This window comes from Triticum aestivum, chromosome 7D (genome assembly GCF_018294505.1).
Source record: "Triticum aestivum cultivar Chinese Spring chromosome 7D, IWGSC CS RefSeq v2.1, whole genome shotgun sequence".
In the NCBI taxonomy this organism is placed as follows: domain Eukaryota; kingdom Viridiplantae; phylum Streptophyta; class Magnoliopsida; order Poales; family Poaceae; genus Triticum; species Triticum aestivum.
The window spans coordinates 558,556,143-558,569,820 of record NC_057814.1 but is presented as its reverse complement, the minus strand read 5'-3'; the positions used below and the strand labels follow the sequence as shown (position 1 = coordinate 558,569,820).

At 45.0% G+C, this 13,678-nt stretch overlaps 2 pseudogenes; both read right to left on the bottom strand.

Annotated features, from left to right (window-relative positions):
- Window positions 1-427: 427 nt before the first annotated feature.
- LOC123171282 (protein PELPK1-like) lies at window positions 428-1,137 on the bottom strand (annotated as a pseudogene).
- Window positions 1,138-3,228: 2,091 nt separating this feature from the next.
- On the bottom strand, window positions 3,229-6,427 carry LOC123164329 (60 kDa jasmonate-induced protein-like; annotated as a pseudogene).
- Between the last annotated feature and the right edge of the window lie 7,251 nt (window positions 6,428-13,678).

The following is a 13,678-nucleotide window of genomic DNA, read 5'->3' as shown; positions in this document are numbered from 1 at the left end:
TATCGAGATGAGCAAGCCATAGGGAAAACTTACTTTTGGTTAGAGACTTCGTTATCTTATGCTTTCCGACCAAACTTGGGCTCTCAGGACGTCTCTACCAATACAAAACACGAGCAACTTAATTGTCCGAAGAGCATAATTAATGTAGCGAAAACTTAAAAAGTCTTAACAAACCCGATATAAATCCTCCCAACATGAAACATATTTATTCATGTGCAAATATATGCAACACGCCAACACCATCTAGACATAACGCTCCAATCAGGAACTTCCATGCAATCTCTCGGACGACATGTACAACACACATTGCATCTATAACAATCACCCAGTTCACTCCTTAAAAAAACAATCAAACACTCACCCACATGTATAGTAGATATTTCAATACTTAGATAATGGGTGCGATGCACGGATGCGGGTAATCCGATCACGGCTCAAGCTTCCGCGGCAGCTCGGCTTTGGCGAACGGCGGCATTTCCTGCTTCGGGCCATCTAGCACAGCTGGGTGTGGTAACTTGGGCTCTTTAGGCAACTCCGGTACCTCAGGGTGAGGCACGGCTACTTTGGCACGGAATGGTGTGGCATTTCATGCTTCGGCAACTCTGGCATGGCAGGGGGGCGGTAGCTCGTGCTCCTTTGGCACCTCTGAGGCTCTGACACAACGAGGTGTGACACTTGAGGCTCCATTGGTATCTCCGGTATGACCGAGTGCGGCAGTACGTGCTCCTTTGGTACCTCTGGCACGACAGGGTGCGGCACTTGAAGCTCCATTGGCACAGCAGGATGCGGTAGTTTAGGCTTCGGGAGCTCGGGCATGGTAGGGTGTGGCGGCAGTTCGGGCTTTGACACCTCCGGCATGACGGGTCCGGGACTGCAGACTACTTTAGCACCATGGCGTGTGGCACTTTGGGCTCTTTTGGCACCTTGGGCACAGCAGGGTGCGGCAGTTCAGGCTTCGGTAGCTAGGGCATAGTAGGGTGCGACGGGAGTTCAGGCTTTGGCAGCTCTGGGACGGTCGGGTGTGGTGGGTACTCCTTCTTGGGCAGCTGGGTGCCGTGCTGCGCTGCTCATGGAACTGCATGAGAGCAGCAGCGCCACGAGGAAGACATGGAAAGACGTGGTGTTTTTGCCCAGCATGGTCAGTGCTGTGTGCTTCTTGTCTGTGTGCATCGATCAGCGAGAGGCAACTGCTTGCTGTGATGGGTGGGCGATAAGAGAACGCTGGTACTCTAGTACTATTTATAGCAGTCCAAAATCCAGATGGATACAATACTACCTCTGTACACTAACATATATAAGACGATTTTATAGTTCTACTTGAAACAACTCTAGCAGACCCCTCAAAATACGGACCTATAAACTCAGTTTACAGTCCGCTCGCTGCCTCGGATACGGGCCAAAAACCTCCGCGAAAGATCAAAAACCGTAAACAAAACTGTAAAATTTGAATTCAAGACTTCGCGGGAGAAATAGAACTTGTTCCATAGTGATCAGCATACATAGTTCATACATACACTACAAATTACACTAATTAGATGAGGATAGGCGATGGCCACCGTAACCCTAAAGCCAAAATTAGGCTCACCGGAGCCATCCGGGTATGGTGGCAACGCTATGGCGGCGGACATCTTTAGTCGTCGTAGATGTCGTCATGCGCCTTCTTCTCGCGGCGCCTCGCGTCCTCGCTGTCGAGGAATTCCTTCTCCTTCGCGAGCCCCTGCTTGAGGAGGATGTCGTCGAGTTTGGCAAGGGTTCGCCGGCGCTGCTCCTCCTCCTCCCGGGCATTGTGTGTGTCCGCCTCGGCCGGAGGGAGGAAATCCTCCGGCCCGATGACTCCGCCGCCCCGCAGCACTGGCGGCGCATCGAGCTCGTGCTTCACCACGCGGAGGACGGGGAGATCCTCCGGCTTCCTTTTCACCGGAGTGAGGAGCAACGCGCTGGGACTCCCCCCCCCCCCTCCCCGAGCCGCCCGTGGCAGAGAAGGAGATCGGCCCGTGGTGGAGGTCGTACTCCTCCGTCTCACGGCGGAGGAGCGACTGCGGCAGCTCGAGGCCCTAGTTCGTGTACTTCCGCGCCACGCGCTTCCTCGCGCCGTCCGCCCGGACACAGCGCTGGCGCTCGGGGTCGTCCCTCCCGCCGGAGCTCCACATGGTGGTGTTCGGCGGCGGGATTGGGCTCACCGGCGGCGACAAATGGGAGGTGGGATTGGGGAATTGCGGAGGAACACGGCGGCGGGGGGATAGGGTTTCGACCTGTACATATACTGCTTCGGGGGGGGGGGGGGGGGGGGGGGGTTGTGGGCCACCGTAAAATGTATTACGGGCTCTGCTCTGGCCAGAAAATTGGGCCGAGCCCATATACTCCCTGAATTTTGCAGGTTGGCGCGATTTGAGGGGTCTGCTAGAGTTGCTCTTAGTAACTAGTAGTCTGACTGAACTTTCATGCCTTGGTGGCCTGTTGGTAAGTTGTTTACTGACTTCGGTCTTATGCGTGATCAACCTCTGCCTGTACTGAGACATGAGCGATGATATGTACTGTACGTTTCAAGCTCTGAGTCTCTACTTTGCTCTAAAATCAGTGCATGTTTCTGTAATTGGTCAGCTGGGCTGCTCAGCTGACACGAAGAACGGCTCGGGCCTAGCCATCGCCGATGGCTTGCAGCCCAGAAGCTCGTGCCGGCGACCATGGCGCGCGCCCAGTGGCCTTGCGGCCCAGAAGCTGGTATCGGTGACCATGGCGCGCGCCCGGTGCCTCGCCACCAGCAGCCCTCGCACCTACTCTGCCATCCTGGCTTCTACTTTGAGCAACGACGTTGAGCTGAGCCTTTGTGAGGTCAGTTCTTGTACCAAAGGCATGTAGAAATTCTTATTCATCACGATTTCTACCAGGTTTAACCAAGAACAACAATTCGAACCCAATATCTGGCCCAGCAAACTAACAAAATTCTACACAAAGGTCAGGTCACTGCTTTGTTGAGACAGCAGTAGTAAAAAACACTAGCACAGCTCCTTGAAAACCAACATGAACTTACAATTTCAACAGATCATATATTAACATTAGGCCACAGGATACTGTCACTTTGCAAACATTTTACATTTGGCATGATAATGGAAGTAATACGAGAGTCGAAGAAGCTTGTGTAGTAGTACAACACAAGGGACTGGGCAGACAGGCATCCAGAGTCTTGATCATATTTTGTTAAAGTGACCCGGCTGAGCAACGAACACACTACCTAAAGTACTGTGAAATGAAGATCTTCACTTCGATTTGAGTACCACTCTTGCTGATAAGACGCGCTGTTTGATCACATTCGGGCAAGGCATGAAACTCTAGTGTTCCCCTCATAATCTCATCACCACAATCAGAGTGCAGATCTAATTCAATTACCAGTGCCTTGTACAATGGCACCGCAAGCAGATGTCTAGCTAAGGGAATCAGCTCTCCTGATCGTGCACATATGCCCTTCACATCTTCGTTGTAGAAAAGCACGCAGCCAATATCAAACAGCTCGCTGCGAGCAACAATTCTTCCAAAAAGGCTGATAGGATCTTTACATCGCGATGAGTAAGCCTCACAGCAACTTTGCATTCAACTCCCTGGCTCAGGATGGCATAGGTCACCTCCACGGGACCATAAGGAGTATTGGCAATATCTAATAACGGCCTGTCGAATGTGGGGTCCTCCCGGTATAAAAGCACACTCTTCTTCCAGGTTTCTTCAATAGAGCTATCTTGACTGTTGTCATCAAGATGGATGCGGAACCCGACAGGTCCATCTGCTGAGATGGCTCTTCCAGCACCAGTTAGCACAAGATTGCCCTGTTCCATAGAAAATAGAAGTGATTGACATTTGCCTCATTAAAGGTACCACACTATGTCTCAATAGATGTAAACCTGATTAACTAAGCAAATATATACTACGCCCATCCTATATACATAAGAAGTTGATCCCCACTATCCTATTTATCTCAACATGCACACATGCCACCTCATCAAAGACCCACCACTACATGCATGGGAAAAAGTTTTTCATTATTAGTTGATCTCATGCACACCTTTCACCTCACCACACATGTCACCTCATCAAAGGTCCACTCAACATGCAAGAAAAAAAGTTTTTCATTACCTTATGCCACTTATATTCAAAATATTTTCTGACAACACAATAATCAGATACAATATATAATATTTTTTAGCTTTAGTTCATACATTATTAATTCAACTATGGAAGCTTCAGCAATCAAATCACTGAAATATATTGCAATTGATTCCCGCAGCAGCGCACGGGGTATTCTCTAGTTCCATTTACTAGTGAAGCCAGTCCAGATGGACGTTCGAGTTCTCAACTGTTTTGCAAAAACTTTATCATCTCTCCTTGGCAAAGCAGTTGCTGAGGGCAAAAGGCTTTCTTTCTTCTATTATCAACACACGACGGTAGTAATAAGTTTGTAATACTCTCTGCACATATTAACAGGATAAATCAAGGAATATACTTAGAGCCAGCATGTCCTCTTTATAACTAGCTTTGCAGACTAAGGAACGAAGCAGTGCCTGGTACGATGGATGGTTACCCCTGTATATAGATTGGGAGCTCCTAACAAGCAGTCAACTACCCAGAGCCGTTAAGCTCTTAATACCATGGTCAGATTCACCCCTCATCTAGTGTTAGAACTCATCCAAACTTTATCTCCAGGGAGGTATTACATGCAGGATTCAAATTTCATTGAAATTGTCAAGTTCAGAAATTCGAAATACTTAGGTGGGTTCAGGAATGTTGACATCTCGGATGAAACTACAAGATTCTGTTGGCTAATTAGCACTTGATGGCCGAGTTGATTTCTGATTACTAATAAAATTTAGAAATCATAAATTTTGGTAGTACCAGCATTGAACCTTAATTGCGCCCTCTAATATCTTCCATGCAGTGTTTTGAAATCTATGTACTACTTCCAAACAAATATCCAGCAGCAAAACTCGTCAATTTTGTCATTTATTTTTTAGGGAAATGTAATTCCAAACTTGTGCTGGCAGTTGCAAGATCAAATGTCAGCGGTAGAAATTTGTAACTAATTTTCAGAACTGAAATTGTCAGAATTTTCTTATTCTTAATCTCAAAATAAATATGTATTCGAGCTGGCAAATTAAACAAATATATAGTAGTTTTGAAATCTATGTACTTCTTCCCAGAAAATTTTGTGAACTTTGCTAGTGGATATGAAGATTGCATGAGAAGTGTGTAGCGCACACAACACATCCGGCATCGCCCTTCCTTCCAGACCAAATGCACCGCTACTAACCCACCAAGCCATGTGGCAACGTGCACTTCCCTGGCCCTACCTCGCTTCCACTTCGCCTACTGTTGTCTCATCTCTCGTCGCCACCACCAGCTTCGAAGCCAGATCCACCATCATGTCCCATCGCATGCTAACATCATCCTCCTAACCAGCCTACCAGCCAGCTTTGCCCACCGCCCTGTTGCACCTCCAGGAAGCCACTGGCCATGCCACTACACCCTGTTGCCAGAGCACAATGAGTAGCTCGGCACAGGAGCTGGCGAGTTTCAAGGCGATCTAATGATGAGTAAATAAAGAAAGAGATGGCTAGCTCTCAGTCAATCGAGAATTTGCACATTACAGCATATAGTGTTTTGAAGGAGATGTACCTTCTTTTAACATCATGATTCATTTTCAACAATGTGCTATCTTCATGACACTATATTTACTTCAGCAGTATAGTTTCCTGATAAGAGATACTTTGAACACACTGGAAGAAAGAAAGCCTGCACCAACAGATATGATAGTGCACCTTTCATGGTTTCTAAACATGCAATTTTAGTCTCGAACATTTGTCTAAGGAAGTAACAAGCAAACAGAGTGGATAACAATAATCCCCACTCGCCGGCTACTGATATTTCACTTAAACATGGACATGCAGATATGGTCTACTTTGCGAACTACTATATTCATTGCTAGTTTCTTCACAAGAAAAATAAAACAATAATACTTGCCCAAGTTTATATATGCAGTTGGATTATTTCAGTGATGCCATTCCACAATTTGAGTTGCAGAAATCTTTCTTGTGGCATAATACAATTTCTTCTTCAACCCTAAACAAAAAAGAATCAAGATTGAAATGGAGTTGATCGGTACAGTGGATAATTGGTAAGAATCTGCACCTGCCAATCGCAACGTTGTGGGGTGACGGGGTCGTCATGGTGGCTCCTTGCAGACCACAGCAGACTGAGATGAATATGCGCCAGCAATACAGACCATGCCACAGGGCGGGAGTCTCTTTCCTTGGGAGGAGGCGGCTGCATCGGGGATACGCACGGCAAAAACCTCCGCCAGATTGCTCCCATAGAATGGTAGGTCCGCATACGCATGCAACTGCTCATCATTTGGGCCGTCATAGCCAGTTGCAGCTGCCATGTGAACTTGCGTAGCAACAATGCCCTCTTTTTCTGGGTTGGAACTTGCTTTTGGGGAGGCTGGTGGCTGAAATCCCAAAGCTCCCTGTATGTTGAACATGATGTTAAAGTCCTGATTAATCATGGTTTATTTGTTTTCGTTGTAGATCTTGTTTATCGCTAAGTGCAAATGATCATCAAATACAGACAGGCTCCAAACCGATCGATAGATTTACAATTAACTTAGCCCCAAAAAATAGAAACTTGCTATCCTCCCATCAAAGCATTTGCATCTTATGACACGCCATCATCCATCGTATTTATAACAGAGAAGCATGAAGTTCTTACATACTCCCATACATATGCTGCACCAGCCTACCATTCATATGCATGCATCCATAAAAGGTGTAATAAAAGGAACATTGCTGGGGGGGCGGGGGCGCGGGGTAGGGGCTACCTTCTGTTTGCGGGGTGGGGACGACAGTCGGGGATGGGGTACCCGACGGCGGCCGATGCAGGGGAGGACGAAGGCCAAGGGGAAGAGGACCTCGATCGCTGATGCAGGGGAGAGCAGCGGCGATTGGAAGCGCTCGATGCCGGTAGAGAAAGAGCCGCTCGATGGCTCGGAAGAAGGCGGAGTCTACGGCGTGGCCGTAAAGGCGGCCGCCGCTAGATAGAAGGGACAATTACAAATCGAGCCTTCACACTGGTCTGTTTTTTTTAGAAGGTTCACACTGGTCTGTGGTATACCTGGGCATATCTCGGGCCGGGCAAAAAAAACCGATGCGAAAAACCCAGGCCCAAACCTGGCCCGGCCTGACCGTTGGACCTACTAAATCAGGCCGGAGCCCAAAAAGCACGACACAACTCGGTCCGACTACAACTAAAATCATGTTTTCGCAAGCCCGAGCCCAGCCTGATCTGCCCATTGGGCTCGATTTCCAGGCCCGAGCCCGGCCTGATGGCACGCTCGGGCTCAGCCCGGCCCAGAATTTTTGGGCCGGGCCGGGTTACGTCAAGCCGTCTGGGCCGGGCTGCCCATGACCAGATATAATATGTGGTCTATTCTACCGTTAGAAGCTTTTTTCAGTTTTGCCCTTTCAATTCAACCTTCACATCACCATCCAAGTGTACGGTCCAATCATGAACTGGCCCATTGCGGATTCCTTCCCCACTGATTTTGGGAAGGTCCAGAACCTTCCATGTTCTAAACCTTCTATACAGAAAATAATCTCGAAAAAAAAACCTTCCCTAAATTGATTTTTTTTCTTCTGATGTTTTCTTTCTTTTTCTTTTTTATTTCCCTTTTTCCTTTACGTTATTTTGTCTTTTTTTATGTTTTTCCTCTTTTCTTTCTTTTCTTATTTTCTTTCTTCTCTTTTTGCTTTCCTTTTTCTTTTTTTCTACCATCTTTCAAATTTGTGAACATATTTTCTCTAATAGTGAATCATTTTTTAAAATCAAAAGAAAAAGTGGATAATGTCGCATGAGGTGCCTTAGAGCATCTATAGCCGGATACAGCAAATCTGATCCCTTAAACGCTCGCGGACGCGTTTGTGCGTGTCCGTGTATAGTGACCGGTCACACCTCAAATAATCGGTTCCACACATGGATATCTCAGTTACGAAATCTCAAATCCATATTATTACATGCAACGTAAAACCTTCTCTAAGCGGGGCTAGCCTGGCTCCGCCGTGGCCATGTCTAGCGGTTGGCTGTGCCCCTCAGAGTGTTGCTAAGGTCGCCGACGAGGTAGGGTAGGACATGGGACACAGGTCGGCTCATGGGACTCAAGGCGTCGTCGTCTCCCATGTCCTACTCGTCGGAGTCTGAACCCTGACGGTGTCGGTCGACGCGAGGTCGATGTTGGATCCGTCATGGGAAAGCCGCTGACGTCCACCACGACGCGGTTGCACCGCGCGGGTTGGCCGTACACCATACGGGGCGCCGGAGAATGCGACTCTGCCTCACCAATGTCCACCACCGCGACGGCCGCCGCCGTCTCCCGTGCCCGCTCCCTCGCACGCCGAGTTTGAGGAGAAGGCTGAGATCGTCGACCGAGGGCTTGGTGGTGGGATGGAGTGGAGTGGAGGGCAGGAGAGTGTAGTGGCAAGGGTTTGGTCTGGGGAGCGGATAGGAAAGAATATATGTGGGTCGGGTGGGCCAGCGTGGTTGGGTCCAATGTGAGGGACGCGCCCGGTCATGCCTGGGCCTCCCCATATCTGCCCCATATTTGGGCAGGATATGAGGGGTGATGGAAATATGCCCTAGAGGCAATAATAAAATGGTTATTATTATATTTCCTTAATCATGATAAAGGTTTATTATTAATGCTATAATTGTATTGACCGAAAACTTACATACATGTGTGGATACATAAACAAATACCGTGGCCCTAGTGAGCCTCTACTAGACTAGCTCGTTGATTAAAGATGGTTAAGGTTTCCTAACCATAGACATGAGTTGTCATTTCAGAATGGGATCACATCATTAGGAGAATGATGTGATGGACAAGACCCATCCGTTAGCTTAGCATATGACTGTTCAATTGATTGTCACTGCTTTCTTAATGTCAAATACATGTTCCTTCGACCATGAGATCATGCAACTCCCGAATACCAGAGGAATACCTTGTGTGCTATCAAATGTCACAACGTAACTGGGTGATCATAAAGATGCTCTACAGGTATCTCCGAAGGTGTCTGTTGAGTTGGCGTGAATCGAGATTGGGATTTGTCACTCTGTGTATCGGAGAGGTATCTCTGGGCCCTCTCGATAATACACATCACAAGAAGCTTGCAAGCAAAGTGACTAAGGACTTAGTTGCAAGATGATGTATTACGGAACGTGTAAAGAGACTTGCCGGTAACGAGATTGAACTAGGTATAGAGGTACCGACGATCGAATCTCGGGCAAGTAACATACCGACGACAAAGGGAATTACGTATGTTGTCATAATGGTTCAACCGATAAAAGATCTTCGTGGAATATGTAGGAATCAATATGGGCATCTGATACGTCTCCAATGTATCTACTTTTTCTCACGCTTTTCCTCTTGTTTTGGACTCTAATTTGCATGATTTGAATGAAACTAACCCCGGACTGACACTGTTTTCAGCAGAAATACCATGGTGTTGTTTTTGTGCAGAAATAAAAGTTCTCGGAATGGAACGAAACTTTGCGAGGATTTTTTATAGCAATAATAAGATTTTCTGGAGCCAAGACCTGCTGGAGAGGAGCACCTGGGTGGGCACAACCCACCAGGGCGCGCCCCCCTCTCCTGGCGCGCCCAGGTGGGTTGTACCCACTTGGTGGCCCCGCTGACGACCCCCCTAATACTATAAATTCACATTATTCCAGAAAAAATAAGGGAGAAAGAATTATCGCGTTTCACGAGATAGAGCCGCCGCCAAGCCCTGTTCTTCCTCTGGAGGGCAGATCTGGAGTCCGTTTGGGGCTCCGAAGAGGGGGATCTTCGTTCTTCGTCATCACCAACCAATCTCCATCGCTAATTCCATGATGCTCCCCACCGGGAGTGAGTAATTCCTTCGTAGGCTCGCTGGTCGGTGAGGAGTTGGATGAGATTCATCATGTAATCGAGTTAGTTTTGTTAGGGCCTGATCCCTAGTATCCACTATGTTCTTAGATTGATGTTGTTATGACTTTGCTATGCTTAATGCTTGTCACTTTGGGCCCGGGTGCCACGAACTCAGATCTGAACCGTTTATGAATTCATCTTTATATCTATGTTTTAGATCCGATCTTGCAAGTTATAGTCACCTACTACGTGTTATGATCCGGCAACCCCAGAGTGACAATAACCGGGCCCACTCCCGGTGATGACCGTAGTTTGAGGAGTTCATGTATTCACTATGTGTTAATGCTTTGTTCCGGTTCTCTATTAAAAGGAGGCCTTAATATCCCTTAGTTTCTAATATGGACCCCGCTGCCATGGGAGGGTAGGACAAAAGATGTCATGCAAGTTCTTTTAATAAAGCACGTATGACTATTTACGGAATACATGCCTACATTATATCGATGAACTGGAGCTAGTGCCATATCGCCCTAGGTTATAACGGTCACATGATGAATATCATCTAGCAAGTCACCGATCCAATGCCTACGAATTTATTTATATTGATCTTGCTGCATTACTACTGCTATCATCACTGTTACACTTGCTACGATTTACTGCTATCACTGTTACTGTTACCGTTGCTGCTGTCACTACTATCAAAACTATCAAACTACTGTGCTACTGATCACTTTGTTGCAGATAATTAATCTCCAGGTGTGGTTGAATTGACAACTCAGCTGCTAATACCTTCAAATATTCTTTGGCTCCCCTTGTGTCGAATCTATAAATTTGGGTTGAATACTCTACCCTCGAAAACTGTTGCGATCCCCTATACTTGTGGGTTATCAAGACATTTTTCTGACGCTGTTGCCGGGGAGCATAGCTATATTTGTTGAGTCACTTGGGATTATTATCAATTTATCACTATGAAGAATCTGAAGGATCCAAAGACTAAGATATTTCCCTCAAAGACGAGGGGAGGTAAGGAACTGCCATCTAGTTCTGCTTTAGATTCACCTTCTGTTTTGAGTAAACTTGCAACACCACCACATGCTATGAATTCTGCTATGACACCAGTTATTGATGCTACTTCTACTATGAATTATGCTTATGATGATGCTAGTACCTTGATTGATAATGATGATGTGCCACTTGGTGAATTTCTTGATGAACAAATTGCTAGAGTATACAACATGATGTTGTTGAATCTGATGATGAGCTTGAAACTGAAACTCCTGAAACACCTGCTAGAACTAGCCTTCCTAGATATGAATTGCCTAAGGTACCGGAAGGTTATGTTATGAGTAAAACAGCAACTAGAGACATTCTTGCTTGTAAGGATAGAGATGATCTAGAGAAATTATTATGCAAGTATAAAGAAAAATCTCTGAATGCTAGAATGAAATGTGATCCTAAGTTTGCTACTTCACCTATCTGTATTGCTGATAAGGATTATGAATTCTCTGTCGACCCAGAGTTAATTACTTTGGTTGAATCTGATCCTTTCCATGGTTATGAAACTGAAACTGTTGTGGCACATCTTACTAAGTTGAATGACATAGCCACCCTTTTTACACATGATGAGAAAACTCGCTATTACTTTATTCTCAAATTATTTCCTTTCTCATTAAAGGGTGATGCTAAAGCTTGGTACAATACTCTTGCTCCTGGTTGTGTGCGTAGTCCCCAGGATATGATTTATTACTTCTCTGAAAAATATTTTCCTGCTCATAAGAAACAAGCTGCCTTACAGGAAATATTTAACTTTGTGCAAACTAAAGAAGAGAGTCTCCCACAAGCTTGGGGGAGGCTTTGCCAGTTACTTAATGCTTTGCCTGATCATCCTCTTAAGAAAAATGAAATACTTGATATCTTCTATAATGGACTAACCGATGCTTCTAGGGACTTCCTAGATAGTTGTGCTGGTTGTATTTTCAGGGAACGAACTATTGCTCAAGCTGAAGAATTATTGAGTAACATATTGAAAAATTATGATGATTGGACTATTCCTGAACCACCGCCTAAACCCACTCCGAAGAAGAGGGGTATATTATATCTCAGTCCTGAAGATATGCAAGAGGCAAAGAAATCTATGAAGGAAAAAGGTATTAAAGCTGAGGATGTTAAAAATTTACCTCCTATTGAAGAAATACATGGGCTTAATACACCACCACTACCTAAGGTGGTAGAGGTAAATTCTCTTATGAAATTCAATGAAAATGATAATCCTCACAATATGCATCCTAGTCAATGCCTTTATGAGTTTGAAAACTACATTAGAAAACAAGATCACTTCAATGCAAATGGTATGAAACAATTGAAATATAATTCTGATATGGTTGCTCGCTTGAGTGACTTGTTATTTAGAATTTCAAATGATGTTAGAGGTGTTGGAAAACATGTTTCTATGGTACAAACTCAGTTAGAACAAGTTGCTAAATCACAAAGAGAGTTACTTGATGAAATGAATCATAATATGCACGACTTTGCTGTTGGAGTTGCAACTAGAGGAGGTAAAATGACTCGGGAACCACTTTATCCTGAGGGACACCCAAAAAGAATTGAACAAGATTCACAAAGAAACAACACCACTGCACCTAGTCCTTCTAAAAAGAAAAAAAAAGAAAAATGATAGGACTTTGCATGCTTTTAGTGAATCTGAAATAGAAAAATCTCCCGATAATGAAAATGAAACTTCTATCTCAGATGCTGAAACTCAGTCTGGTAATGAACATCCACCTAGTGATAATGAAAAAGATAATGCTGATGTTCATGAAGATGCTGAACCAAATGAAAAAGAACCAGATAATGATGTTGAGATAGAACCACCATTTGATCTTGATAACCCACAACCCAAAAATAAAAGATATGATAAAAGTGACTTTGTGGATAGGAAACAAGGTAAAGAAAGAGAACCGTGGGTTCAAAAACCTATGCCTTTTCCACCCAAGTCAACTAAAAAGAAAGATGAAGAAGAATTTGAACGCTTTGATGAAATGCTGAGGCCAGTCTTTTTGCGTACTCACTTGACTGGTATCTTCAAAATGCCTCCCTATGCAAAGTATATGAAAGACATCATCACAAATAAGAGAAAAATACAGGAAGCTGAAATCTCCACTATGCTTGCTAATTACACTTTCAAAGATGGAGTACCTAAAAAAATTGGAGATCCGGGTATACCAACTATACTTTGCTCTATCAAAAAGAATTATGTGAAAACTGCTTTGTGTGATTTAGGAGCTGGTGTTCGTGTTATGCCTTTCTCTTTATATAAAAGACTTGAATTGAATACACTCACACCTACTAAAATATGTTTGCAAATGGCCGACAAGTCAACTGCCATACCTATCGGTATCTGTGAGGATGTGCCCGTTGTTGTTGCTAATGTTACTATTTTGACTGACTTTGTTATACTTGAGATGCCCGAGGACGACAACATGTCGATTATCCTTGGTAGACCCTTTTTGAATACTGCAGGGGCTGTTATTGATTGCAATAAAAGCAATATCACTTTTCATATTAATGGTAATGAGCATACGGTGCACTTTCCGAAGAAACAATTCCAAGTGAACGGTATTACTGTTATTGAAAAATCTCCGACAATCACTATTGGAAGTTTTCAAATACCTCTACCTACTGTCAAAAAGAAATATGAAATGCTTATTGTTGGGGAGATGCATATCCCCATTGAGGTAA